The sequence below is a fragment of the Canis aureus genome, chromosome 26 (assembly GCF_053574225.1).
Source record: "Canis aureus isolate CA01 chromosome 26, VMU_Caureus_v.1.0, whole genome shotgun sequence".
NCBI lineage: Eukaryota > Metazoa > Chordata > Mammalia > Carnivora > Canidae > Canis > Canis aureus.
Window position 1 is genome coordinate 47,951,176 of NC_135636.1, and position 10,320 is coordinate 47,961,495.

At 57.0% G+C, this 10,320-nt stretch overlaps 1 long non-coding RNA gene across 1 annotated transcript; it reads left to right on the forward strand.

The window, feature by feature from the left end:
* The first annotated feature begins 3,180 nt into the window (after positions 1–3,180).
* Positions 3,181–7,568, forward strand: LOC144298579 (uncharacterized). Its single transcript, XR_013365514.1, has 2 exons — positions 3,181–3,357; positions 3,548–7,568. It is a non-coding gene; the product is annotated as an uncharacterized LOC144298579 (long non-coding RNA).
* Positions 7,569–10,320: the final 2,752 nt, after the last annotated feature.

A 10,320-nucleotide genomic window follows, 5' to 3' on the forward strand; every position in this document is an offset into this window, starting at 1 on the left:
TGCTTTCAAAAATCATTAACAATTTCCACGGGCGCCTGGGTGGCTCAGTCAGTGAAGTGTCTGCCTTTGGCTCAAGTGGTTGACCTCGAGGTTCTGGGATGGAGCCCCATGTCGGGCTCTCTGCTCAGCGGGGAGTCTGCTTCTCCTTCTGACCCTCACTTCCTCACTCTGCTTGTGCTCTCTCTTTCAAATAAATAAATAAAAGCTTTAAAAAAAAACCACCCAAATTCTTAAAAGAAAGAAGAAAAATTCCCAGATGCTGACAGCGGAGCATTAAACCCAAGGGCAGGCCCTTCTGGGTGCACACGGTGGGGGGGGGGGCATGTGATCCCCCCACGACAGCCCACCTTGGAAGCTCACCTACAATGGGGGAGGGAGCCAAGCAGTTCCCTCAAAACCCAAATGTCATTTGACTTCGAAGAATTGAGTCGAGTGATGCCTCCTGCCCCCACTGCTGCGTCCTTGTCACCCCAGGCTCTGCCCTGGCCCCTGTCTCCTCTCGGCTGGAGTAGGAAGAGGGACTTTGCTGTGTACGCCGGGGGCAGCTGGAGGGGGAAAGTGAGTGTGATTCAATCTGGGCGATTATACTGCTGCTGCCATTGGCCAGCTGTGTGAGCCCAGAGAGCAGGTTCCTCTCCGACCCTCAGTCTCCTCCTCTGTAGGGCATGGCTATTGATAGTGGCATGTCACAGAGCTGCTGCCAGCTTAGTTGAGACCGTGCGGGACAGCATCGGGGGTGGCTCTGTGGTTGGTCTCCGTGCCCGTGGGGAGAACCGTTGCATGGCATGGAGCATGCTTGGAGGGGGGGGTTGCTGCTGTCTGTAATCGCCCCAGAGTCTGGACACCCTGAGAACGGGGCCTGGTCTCTGTCCGTGGCCACCTCTGCTGGCGCCGCTTCCGGTGTGAGGTGAGGAGTTGATCCCTGAGCCTGCACTCCCATGTTCCTCCTGCCACCTGGCCTCTGCACCCACAGGCCCTTGCCCGCTGCTGTGGTGACACCTCTACTAGAATCCTTCTTCTTCTTCTTCTTCTTTTTTTTTTTAAAGATCTTATTATTATTTTTAAAGTAATCTCTACATCCACTGTGGGGCTCGAACCTACAACCCTGAGCTTAAGAGTCACATGCTCCCCCGACTGAGCCAGCCCTGCACCCCCAGAACCTTTTTGCTTTGTTTCCTTCCCTTCCCCATGTGCCCCCCTCCGAAGGCCTCCAGAAGGTCCCAGGGTCTCAGGCAGGGGCCCTTGCCTGTGTGGATCCCCCCAGTCTGCAGGCTCAAGGTGTGTTCTCCTGGCTGCCACCCGCCAGAGGCATCCCAGGGCGGTTCCGGGAAGGTCCCCTGGGCAGTGCCCGGCTCCACCCGGCAGGGTGCCTAAGGGCCCGAACCCCGGGGGCCCCCACACTCGGTTCCGTGCTCTGCACTCACGGTCTTGAAATTCTCAGAACTTTTTTTTTCTCAGAACTTTTCAAACAAGTGCCCTGAATTTCCTTTTTGTCACTGGGCCCTGCCCTTGGATTCGGGAGCTGTCGGCGGCCCTGGGGGTTGCCCCCACGGTGGGAAGAGCACTTGTCTCCACTTGTCTCCCCAGACCCTTGCCTGAAGCTTCCCAGCCCTCAAAGGGCAGGGGTCACAGGAGAGAGGGAGGGTCCACACCCTCCTCCCCAGTCGGCTCCGTCCCAGCGCTTGCTCTGTGCTGGAGGTGGCATAAGTCCCCGGAGCCCTGGGTGTCTGTGGCTGCATCCCTGGGAAGGTGGGGGGCTGGGGGTGGGGAATCAGCCGCCCACGGGACTCGCATGGGAGCCATGTGTGGTAGTACCAGAGGCAGCCCGGGGCCTCTGCATGCACACGTCCCCCGGCCCTGCCCGGCCTGGCAGAGTGGCCTCCCCAGGGACTCGAGCCACTGGCCATGCCAGGGTTCCCAGGGCTGGGTTCTAAGGGAGCTTTTTAAAGGCATTTCCTGGGCCGGAAAGAGGAAGATGCCAATTAAGTGCCTGGCTGAAGCGTGAGACCCGAACGTCCTTGAGCCGAGTCACAGAGCTCCTGGCACGGCTGTCCCTGCTCTCAGCACGTGTCCTGGAGTCACAGAGCCTCTCACTGGAGTCCCTTTCAAGGGGAGAGGGTCCGAGTGCACTTCTCAGACTCTATGTGCCCACCCGTGCTCCAGAAGCTCCTCTGGAGGCACAGCCTGGGGCAGCTGGAGGCATTTGTAGCCAGCTCCCAGGTGCCACTGATGCTGCTGGTGTGTGGGCACCCGGAGCGGGAGCGGGGCATGTACCCCGGTAGGAGAGAAGCCCCAGGACGTGCTGCGATGTGTGACCGGCCTGGGTTTGGCTACCAGGCTCTAGGCCTGAATCCCAGCTCCATCCGGGCTGGCTGTGTCTCTGGCCCTCAGTCTCCCCCTCTTGGAAATGGGGCTAAGGACAGGCTCTGCTTGATGGGGTGGCGTGAGGAGGCAGAGGGGCTGGCACCAGGGGGAGTCTCACACCATGTGGGTTTTATGTTATTTGAAATATGACCAAGTGTGGATCTTTCCAGAGACACCTCCCACCCCACTTTAGGACTCTTCCACAAGGATAGGTCATCCGCCATTGGAAGAGTCTTTTAAAAGAACTCCTGGGAGTGACTGGGCGGCTCAGCGGGTTAAGCATCTGCCTTAGGCTCAGGGCCATGATCTCAGGGTCCTGGGATCGAGCTCCATGTCTCCCGACTCAGTGGGGGAGCCTGCTTCTCCCTCTTCCTCTGCCCCTCTGCCCCCATCTCATGCTCTCTCTCTCTCTCTCTGTGTCTCTCTCAAATACATAAAAAAATCTTTAAAGAAATTAAAAAGAAGGAAAAGAACTCCCAAAGGCAAGGAAAAGCCACACGTCACATTTGAGCTACTAGGGAGGGGATGGATTTGGGGCAGAAGGGCTGAAAAGGACGTTAGAATGTTTTGTTTTGCCCATTTCTGTATATCCAAGCTCCCCGGGGCTCTCTGTGCACTTCAAGGATGCCCTTGAACTTTGAAGAAAAGTTGCAAAGACAGTACAGAGAGTTCCCATCTATTCCTCAGTCAGTTTGGATTTCCCGTAGTGTTATCATCCTCCATGACCAGGGGACATTTGTCCCAGCTAAGAACTTGACACTGGCACATTATTATCCACTAAATTCTAGGCTTTGTTTGCAGCTCACCGGCCTGTCCCTGCTTTTCTGCTCCGGGGCCTGGCCCAGGATGCAGTGCATCTAAGCCCCCGAGTCCTTGTTCCTCTGGGTCCTGACACTTTCTCCGTTATTCCTTGTTTTTGGTGATCTGGCCGTTTTGGGGGGAGCACAGCTCGGGAATTTGGTGACACATTGTCCAATCAGGGTCTGCCTGAAGGTTTTTCTTTTTTATTTTATTTTTTTTAAATTTTTATTTATTTATGATAGTCACACAGAGAGAGAGGCAGAGACACAGGCAGAGGGAGAAGCAGGCTCCATGCACCGGGAGACCCCGGGTCTCCAGGATCGCGCCCTGGGCCAAAGGCAGGCGCCAAACCGCTGCGCCACCCAGGGATCCCTGCCTGAAGGTTTTTCATGGCTGGTCCAGGGCTTTGGGGTTTTGGAAAAAGACCATAGAGGTGAGGTGGTCTTTGTCACATGATCTCCATGTGGCATTGCTTGTACGTTCAAGTAAAATTCTGGAAGAATGTCCAGACTGCATGTCGGCTGTAGGAGATGTATCTACAGAGATACGCAGAGGCATATTTCAACCACAAGTGTGGGAGGTATGTAGCACCCTCCTCCCCACCTCCCTTGCTACATGATTTTTGAGGAACTTTCCCGGACATCCTGCAATCTGACTTGGCCAATTTCCTTGCTGAAATCAGACCTCATCACAACACTGAAGCCCGGGCCGCAGACTTCCCGGAGGCCGCGCCTCCCCGCCGTGGGCTCTTTGGAAAGCCGGTGGGTTTGGGTGGACCGATGGGCAGAAGGCTGGTGGGTGGAGGTGTGTTGTCCCGGGGGAAGCAATTTCTTCCGATTCCAAGGAGCCCTGAGGCCTGGGTCTTCCCTCACGACAGCCTCCAGCTCTCACAGACCTTTTGAGGAGCATCTTTTGAGATGAATTTGGCCAAAATGAGTCCTCTGGGGAAGAGGCCAGTGGGGAGGGAGTCGTTTGTTCTGGAATGGGCCAGAGCTGGCTGTCGGTGCCCCTCTACCGTGTATGGCTGGTGACCAATGCGCAGGTTGCGCCACCTGTCACCTCTCCGACCCCTACCCTACTCACCTGCCAGAGGGGCTAATCCTGGTGCTGACGGCACAGATCAAGGTGGGAAGCCGACATTCTACGGATGCCACAGGTTGCTGCCTCAGTGGCTGTGCGCCGTATGGCTCCAGACACCAAAGGAATGTGTGCGAAGGTGATGCCTGTGAGCTGGGGTGACTTGCTATGGTATAGGGGACCCCCCCTGGGGACCTTTGGAGCATAATCACCTGGATCAGACTCTGCTTCTCCTGGAGGAATCTGCTGCTGTCCAGGCCAGAGAACGACTTGGCCATTCCCGGCTCCGTCCTGCTGCTGACCAGGACCTGCATGGGGTCCCCATGGATCCGGAAACTCAGCATGTCCGAAGCCAAAATCTCTGAGGTTGCTGGCTGCTTGTCCCCCTTCCCCCCCATGCCCTCACCAAATCCTCTGCTTTCTATTTTCAATTCGGTTTCCTGCGTCCAGGCCACCCTGCAGTCAGTACCTGCCTCCCCCCAGGCCTAGACCACCCTACGTGCAGATTGTCACCTCCAAAACGGCGTGTAGCGTGGGTGCCAGAGGAAGGGGTGCTGGGCAGCCTGGAGAGGGGGCTGCTGGCGGGGTGACTGCTCTCAGCTGCTCTCCCTGCCGGGCTGGGGCTTCTCTCTCACCGGAGTGGTGAGAGGGGAGCTCCGTGCTGGGGTGCGGGCGCGCGGCCTCCCCAGCCAGGGCCTCTGCACTCTCGGCCACACTGCGTGGGCTGTCTGCTTCCAGAGCTCCTTCCTCCTTTCTCCACGCCTTGCCCTCCAGGGGCTCCTGCACCTGAGTGTCATGGATTTTCTCAGCCCATCCTTATCCTCCAGACGCACTGCAGAGTAACGGTCAACAACTCCACCCAGTCCATCCCCGGCTGTCCCCTCGTCTCCTCCGCCTCCGCACCACGGATCTGAATATGACTTTGCTTTCTAGTTGACCATAACTATTATTTACCAACCCTCCCTAAAGCTTCTGTGTATATCATCTCACTTAATTCCCACAATACCCCTGCCAGCTGGCGGTATGAGAACCATCGGCCCCATTTTGCAGTGGGGAGACTGAGGCCCCACAGAGCTCAGGCTGCTGCCCAAAGCCACGGAGCCAGGAGGAAACACAAGTGGGGTGTAGACTCAGGGCAGTGTCATTTCTGGGCTCATGCTTTTTACATGTGGCCACACGGAGCCCATCTGGGGCCCTTCCAGCAGGGCTGAGACTAGGGTGAGGCCAGGGAGGCACTCCCTTGGGCACAGAAAATACTCATGGAGACAAATAGTATTCTAATGCAATTAAAAAAAATCAAAATGCAAAAAAGAAAAAAATGCAAAAAAAAAAAAAAAATTAACCCCCCCCCCCCCCCCACAAAAAACCAAGCTCTACTTTCTCCCCACGATGTAGAAAAAAGGAAGACATAAAACAAAGCCAGGCTACAGATGTGCCCTGGCCCAGTGCTGCCTCACCCACGGTGCCCTAAACCCCCCTAAACCCGATGGTGCCAGTAAACATCATTAGCACAAACAGAAGGCAGCCCTGGGCTATAGTTCATTGATTTGAATTTACAGAGAGAAGGTTCTCGTGGATGTGCTGCTTCCGACTCCACCTGCCAGTTTTTATTATGTAAATTTCCCAGCAAGCAGAAAAGGTGAAAGAATTTAATGCAGTGAAAACCTGTGTGGCCTGTGCCTTTTTTTATCTCTCCCTCTGGACCAGAAGCACCTCAAGGACTCAGGCACTGCAGGAGTGGGGGGGGAGCCCCAGGTGCAGGGGCGCAGTCCCCCCACCCCCGATGCGCCCCTCAGAACCTGCACTCCGACAGGCCCCGGGCTTCCAAGCATGCAGTGAGGCTTCGAAGCAAGTCCTGGCATGAGGTCGGATGGCCCTGGGTTCGAATCCTCGCCCCAGCATTCTTGCCTGCTCAGTTTGACAGCGATTGTTAAGTGCTGGGGCTCCTGCCGAGTCCTTCACGGACATCAGCCCATCCCCTTAGTCTTCATTACAACCCAGGGGCCCTCAAACCGGCCTTCTGTCCCCCCCGGGGGCGCTTGGTGATGTCTGGAGACTGTTGGCTGTTGCACCTGGGAGGGGCGTGCTGCTGGCCTCTGTGGGTAGGGGCCGGGGAGGCCGCGGCTGCACCCCGTCCAGCGCGGGGCGGCCCCACAAGCAGAGTCAGTCAGCCCAAGGTGCTGTTGGCGAGGCTGAGACACCTGCCTGGTCATCACCTGTTGTGCAGAGAAGGAACAAGGCTGAGGGGAGGCTGCTGCAGCCGGGCCCGTGTGGTATGTGGCGCCTGTGACAGCCCCGCGACGGTGATGGTAACAGACCACCAGCTCGTCCCGTTGACGGACACTCTCCAAACGTCCTCTCTGGGTCAGTGCTGGGATCCCCTCGGCTCGCGTTGGCACCCAGCCGCCCCCCGAGGGCCGCTGCTGACCACAGCCGAGGCCCGCGACCCTGCGGAGCACTCAGGACCTCTCCTGGCGGTCCCACGACACCGTGTGTCATCCCCGTTTGACATTTCCTCGGGAGGCAGCAAGGTCCTCGGGGGCGGCGCTGGGCTGTGCTTTTCTGCTCCCCCAAGCTCTAGGTGTCTGCGTAGAGCCGGGCTGCCCCGGGGCCCCCGGAAGCCCTGGGGTCCATGGGCAGCACCCCAGGCGGCCCCTCTGGGGAACAGACGTGCTGTTTGCAAACCTCCGCCCAGAGGCTGCGAGATGGGCCTGAGGGGCCCGGTTCGGGGACACGCTCCTCGCCCACGCACAGGCTTGCGGGGTCTGGCGACACTCGGGACATCCTTATGCTGAGAAGTGATCCCTCGTTTACCTGAAATTCAAATGTCCTGTGTCTTATCTCAGCGCTACTTCCTGGACACCCCCCGCCCCCCGCTTTATTATTTCGTGTAAACGTTTTATTGAGGAGTGAAATACGCGGACAGAAAAGGGCGCAAATCGTAACCGACCGGATGCGTGGGATTTCACAAAGCGCACACCCCGGGTAGCCAGCACCCAGATCTAGAGATGGGATGTGACCCCGGATGACCCCCGTGCCCCTCCGGGCCTCGCACCCCCCCACAGCTAAGCACCGTCTTTATTCCCAGCCCCATACATGGCCCGAACTGCTTTGGGAGATCGGTGTGAGGAAGCACATAGTATGCTCTCGAGGCCTGGCTTCTTTCTCTTGACACCACGTCCCGAGCCGCATCCCTGTGGCCGGGTGCCTCATCTGTTCTCAGCGATCTAGAATATTCCATCACGATAGGGCACCCTTTGTTTCCCCATCCCAGGCTGATGGGCATTTCTAGTCTGAGGGTCTTATGAATAAAGCTGTACAGAATATTCTGGCATGCTCCTGCTTTGGATTTTACCCTCACACTTGACAGACAACACCAGTTACTGCGAGGGGCACCGACTGTTCTGCACGGCCGTCCCCCGTAGGCGTGGGGGCCCGGGCCGTTCTGCCCTCTCTGGTCACCCAGCACGGCCGCCCCTGTCGCCTGCGCAAAGCCAGGGCTTAGCTTGCTTTGAGGGGTTGAAAGAACACCAGCTCCCTCTCCCTGGAGCGTTCAGTTCAGGGCATCTCAGAGACAATGCCCGTCAAGGATTAACTTTGGGGCACAGCACTTGGATTTGCATGCATTTTGACTGAGGACCCAGGCAACTGCCATGCAAATGTTTAGGGAAATGTCTCCCTTGGGCCCCAGGAGAGGATCAGATTGAGTGGACGTGGAGCAGGGACCTGCTGGGCTCCGCCCGTGTGGGGTGTCCTCGTTATAGCCACCAAAGGCTGCCTGGACCCCCCCACCCCAGCAGTCATGAGTGGGACCATTCCTGGGCTCCTTGAATGACTCCAGCACCCCAACCCCGAGTCCCCGCAGTGCTGGATGAAAGTGGATAATAAAGGATTCCTGCCCTGGCCCCGGCCTGGCTCCTGGGCCCATCAGATCTGTGCTGTTAGAGTCCTGGAAAAAATAGCCTGCCTGTGGCTCTTTTGGGTCATGGGAAGCCTCGGGGAGACACCGTGTTCTGAGGAGGACTAAGAGGGCACCCAGAGCAGCCAGCCGAGAGGGGAGGACGAAGGTCTACGGGCAGAGCTAGCGCACATGACGCTTCTAGCAAACAGGGATGTTTCTAAAAACTGCAAATTAGCGGCCGGCGTGTGCGGCTCCTGGGCGATGTTGACATGACAACGCGGCCTGCCGCTCTCTGCTGCGCATCCTGGTTGCCTCCCGGCCTGGAAGGTATGTGAACTGTGGCCCCGGGAGGGCTCGATCCCGGGCTGTCCAGGGGGCGGCCCTCGTCGTAGCCGGATGACAAGCCCCGCCGCAGCCCCGCTGAGAGCTCTCCCTCCTGTTCATATGCCTCTCCTTCAAATGGACTCTGTCTCTCAAGTCTTTTTCTCCGTGGAACTAATGTTAGAATGTTTTTTGGAAAGTGAAAAAAAAAAAAATTCAATCTGGCCGCTTCTCCCCACCGGCCCATGCATGCTTTATTTCTTCCCACGCCACGACCACCACCCGCCCCACCGGGCAGGCCCCTGGCTTCTTTCTTTGGGGTCTGTTCCTGCCATTAGGCTGTAAGCTCTGCCCCGGGGTCAGATCTCAGCCTGTCTTGTCCCCAGACTGCATGCAGTAGGTGCTCCATAAATGTCTGTGGACACAATTGCCCCACCTGATAAATGGTGTGCTTCTTTGTCGTTGCTAATGATGAAAACACCCTCTGATCTTGCCTCTGGGGCTTTGAGATATCGGTGTCTCCCCAGAGCGGGCAAGGAAGCAGCAGCCCCGGGGTTTCCCACCCCCAGAACGAGGAGCAGAAAGGACCCGTAATCACTGGGAAAGCAGCCAGAACGGGCCTCCGGGGGTGTCAGGGGCCCACGCCCAGGCTCTAACATCCAGGGGTCGGTGATGAGGACAGAAAGGAGCTACTGGTCTGAGGAGTCCACCCTCAGTGGACTGGCCCCTCACTGGTCTGAGGAGTCCACCCCAGTCACTTTGAAGGGCTGCGTGCCTGAGTGCTGGAAGCTTCCAGAAGCTTCCAGCCAGCCTTCAGGTATCTATAGCAGGAAGTCAATGCTCAGGCAGCAAAGGCTCATTGTTAGAGCTCAGGCATTTCATGAATGGTTTCGCAATGCTCACATTTGCCCTCTTTTTCTCTCTGAGAGGGACAGCTGGGGAGAGAGGTCTGCTCCGTGGCAGCACCGGGGACCATTGGAGGTCGCCTGAGCTGTGACAGCCAGTGTAGGTCTGAAAATGGCCTGGTTTTCCGACCCGGCTGCTGGCTGGAGTCCCTGGGGAGCTGTAGCAATACTGAGCTGGGCCCCACCCCAGAGGTTCTGGTGCAATTGGTCTGGACTCGAAGAATTTAAAAAATTCCCTCGGGAATTCTGATGCACATCCAAACAGAGAGGCAGCATGTTAATGCATCTTTGCCAATAGGGGTAATATTAACTGCCCTTTATTGGGCATCTTCTGCATACTAGATTTTTGTTTTAAGATTTTATTTATTTATTTGAGGGAGAGATATAGAGTGAGCACAAACAGGGGGAGCAGCAGGCTGAGGGAGGTGGAGAAGCAGGCTCCCCGCTGAGCAGGGAGCCCGATGTGGGGCTCAATCCCGGGACCCTGGGATCACAACCTGAGCTGAAGGCAGATGCTTAACCGACTGAGCCACCCATGCACCCCTAGGTATTTGTTTTTTTTTTTTTTTTTTAATGTTATGAACTGCAGACCCTGCAGGGAGCCCTCGTGATGGAAGCAGCAGACTGGGTGACAGGCGCTAGGGAATGGTGGGGCCTGTGGAGAGCTGTGGCTCAGTGTAGCCCACGTCAGCGTCCTAGGGAGCAGACCCAGTGTGCAGGAGCTTCTGTTGAGTCGAAAGAAACAGGAACTGTGAATTTTCATGCGGAAGTATGTCAGCGACTGATTCAGATGAAAGAGGGTGAGGAGGACCAGTCGTGTCCAGAGGTTGGATGGAGCCAGCAGGTGGCGGGGTTGGTGCCTTTCTTCACTGCAGTATCCATAGGAGTTAGGGGGTTGGGAAGATTGTTCTGGATTATTTGGATGAGCCCAGAGTCACAAGGGTCTTTTAA